The sequence below is a fragment of the Schistosoma haematobium genome, chromosome 5 (assembly GCF_000699445.3).
Source record: "Schistosoma haematobium chromosome 5, whole genome shotgun sequence".
Classification (NCBI taxonomy): Eukaryota; Metazoa; Platyhelminthes; class Trematoda; order Strigeidida; family Schistosomatidae; genus Schistosoma; species Schistosoma haematobium.
Window position 1 is genome coordinate 17516530 of NC_067200.1, and position 3938 is coordinate 17520467.

Here is a 3938-nt window from a genome sequence, read left to right on the forward strand (position 1 = left end):
CGAAGCCTTCATGTTATAGAAAACAAAAGCCCTAGTGGTTTTACTTGTCCTAATAAGCTACTAGAATTCTGTCTTGATGACATGAATAAACTTCTATTGATAATCTTTTGATCACGGCTATTCGTGTTTAACACCCGTTATCAACAATAAGATAAAGCACAAGAACTAGTAGATGACTATGAGAAACATACTGAATTCGTAGCTCGAAAATTTGTGTCTCAAAATGTTGTCCATTATGGGTTACCAGTTTAAGTGCCTCATGTTTTCAGCCTACACTCACCTGAAGGTGACGACATGTATATCAAAGTCCGCAATAAACTAGAACACTGTCCTTAAGAAGTCTGTCAAGAAGGACAAGGGACTGTTAGGTTTTGGTGAATAGAAAACAAGACTTTTCAATTACTGTGAGTGGCAAATGTAAGCCTTCGCCCCAATTTTGGCTACGTAGTGGGTGGTAATGTTTGGTTTAGGGCTATGATCGTTATTACTAGTTATGCTACTAGATTAATTAATCTTATATAGTTAGCTTGTGATGATGTAGCTGTCTAATCCGCATAATCTTACGTTGATATCATACGGTTGACTATCCTGAATGCTCTATTGTCGTGGTCAGAGTGTCTTGATCTTTAAAGATGTTTGAAGGACTGACATAGCCTTACTGCCAAAATAATACCGTCTTGGTGGTCTTACCGTCGTGGCATTTTTTTAACCTGCACTATATTTCGTAAACCGCTCCACGTTCGATGTTAAATCTTTAGTGACAATGGAGTGCCACTGAACCATTACAAGTCATCCTTGAAGCCGAACATAAACTCGGCAAGAGAATTCAAGCTAGGCATTCAATGTTTGACGAACAATTTTGAAGGTCGTAGACAGTGCGAGAATATTATCGAGATTGCATGTACCGAAATTCATCCTTCATTTTTACGACTGTTGACCCTGAAGGTTTGACAGTACTTGAGTGGATATAAAACCTTATGGCTCTTCTATGCAAACATCTTCACTGAAATCACGTTTAAATATTGGATTTACTGTTCTATCACTAGCAAGTGTTCTTGTAGATGATATCTCTAAATGTCACGACAGGATGGGAAAGTATGAGCAATAATATGACTCCGATGTAAAGTCATATAAAGTGAACATTCATATAATAGTAAGTCAGCCACCTTATATTAAAACTACCAGTCTGTAACCACAAACAAGTTAGTCAATACCGGTACTGAGCCTGAATCCTACGTTAGTGAACCCGACCAACGATACTCGACCCACTTCTTAGACGGGCAACTAATTGGGTGAAGGAGCTAAGGGACAAATTTTATAAACATGGAGTATAAAACTTTGAATTACTTCACCGGACTATAGGAGGACAAGAGGTGATCTGATAATGGCCAACAACATAATGAGTACGTCAAGTCACCGCACCATCAGAAAGCGAAAATTTAGGTCTGCCCCAGCTTTCTATCACAAGAAACTGCTTCAATTCGGAGTGGTTTACAAATCACAAAAATCTTAAGTCAGGTATACTCAGACTGAAGAATAGTTTATCTAGGTTTCGGTTTGTTTGACTCTCACTGTGTCACTTGAGACAATTCCGCTAATTTTGGGGGCACAGACCTAATACATTACCGTAAATGGTAGAAAAAAGGTTATTCCAAAATCATGAACACGCTTCATCATTCACATGTTTATTTATAAAAACTTAAACGACATGCTTCGGTATTCATCGTAGTAGCTTAAAGATGACCTAATTGATTTGGTGGCAAGAAACACATTTCTCTGGTAGTCAACTGACCTCAGCACCATAAGCAACTTGGAACAGCCCTTTCAAACTAACCTTTCCGAATAGAAGACTTAGGAACATATTAGCTGTCCTCATATCAGTCAAACCAAGCACTTAGCATTCAGTGCTTTTTATGGAAGGTTCTTTAATTTTTTAAACTATTAGTCATCACTGAAGCGGTAATTAACAAAGACAATTACTAGTTTGCGTTGGGATAACGCGAGATCGAAAGCAATCCAAGTCAAACAACCTATGGCATTACCTGTATCCTGTCGGATGAGGCCAGTATTATAAGCAGATCAATCAAGCCAAATTGAAGCACACCAAGTAATGCCCATATCTTACAGTATTTCTTTAGGATGGTTGGTCTTTATGGAGCCTTCCTTTCATGTCTCCAAACTTATTAAATCTACTGAATCATCGACAAAGAATGTAACGGCCGAACAACCAATATTTGGTTGGAACACCCGCCTGACGAACCCAAAATTTATTCGATTAGACCAGACCACGTTCCTCTGTATAGCTCACAACGCGTTTTTTGAGACACTCGTATTATATTATATCAAAACACAAACTCTGTGCTCAATATAAATGTTGTAACGGGTGACTGCAGGGTTTGATAAGCAGCGTTTTTATCGATCGATTACAATGACACGTAAAACACGTAAGGACGACCTAGAGTCCCGATTGGTCCCGCTTCCCTGTCTAGCCCAGTCAGTTGAGTCTAGAACGCAAGTCACAGCCTCTGAGTTATTAATCATTTTATTTCAGACATACTCTATTTATAAACCAAACAAATAGACCACATCGTACCATAAAAATAGAAAACAACATCTGTACAATATTTGACGAGTGAAATAAATAATGGCCAATAGGGAATGTCCATTTAACATCCAAGGACATCATTAGACTTAACATGATAATGATTGGCACATTATTCCGCATCCATAACAATAAACGGTTCTAATTTAAAAAACAGAACAAATTATATCAAAAATACAAAATGCCTCAGACGGTACAGCCTGTGCTATGCAGTCAGAAGTTTCTCTAACGCAAAGTAGCGCGCTAAACAATAAAAGAAACAGTTATTACCAAAGGGTTCGATACCTGAGAATCCATACAAATATTCCCAACAAGATGGGATCAAGTATCTATCTGCAGGGATTCCAGCAATCCTCCCAAACAGGCAGTCAGAAGGTCAATAGTCACACACTGAAGCACGCCGTGATCTTGAGCTTAGTCAAACACGACCTTACTGTCAATAGTCCGGCAACATGCAATGAAAAATTAGGTACCAAAAGATAAGTCTTTAATCAAAATCATATAATAAAGGCTCAGACGGGGAAGACTGAAGAACAAAAGGTGTGATTAAACGAGATCTGAACAAAAGTTAAAGTACACGACAGGGAGAAGAAACAAAAAAATGGAACTTGCCTATGGGCTGCCGCTGAGATTTGGAAAGACAACTTGTTTTACTTTTACAGTACAGATGATGTTTCGTCGTTAATTCGGACCGAAAACTAGACATTAATCGTTGTTGGGGGTGTTTTGATCAGTAAAATGCTTTCGTGCACTCATAGCCCTTAGACTTCAGTGGTATGAGGCAACACTGTTGAAATATGACTTTCAGAATAAATTTTAGCTTACACTGGATTTTTCGTAGGCTGATAAACAGTCATTATTAATTAGTTACCGAATGATACGATAAGGAAACATTTTAGTAACAGCCATAGTTACTAAAGCTGAAGTTTATCGAACACTGATTGATGAAGTTCGTGGACTACCAGCCATCTTTGAGACCAAGATAAAACGCGTTTTTTTCTAGTTTCTGAACATACGAATCATTCATCCTTTTCCTGTTATTCTATGAACCTCTTTTTAGCATTGTTATAAAGGCATGAGACAAGTGTTTGGCTGTCAAATTTACAAATGTAATCCTATTGGTTGTCTTGTAAATACTATAGTAAATGACTGCAAGCTTTTAATTGTTTATGCACATCAGTTCGTGAATATATGCACATGTTTGCCTGACGACTTTGTTGGATTAAAGCTTGATACTTTGTTTCTAGTATGTGACATTTTTTATGAACATGTATGATGACATGTGGTAGTGATATCTAGGTCGGTATTAAGTGCACTTATCCTTCGTACTAAAATA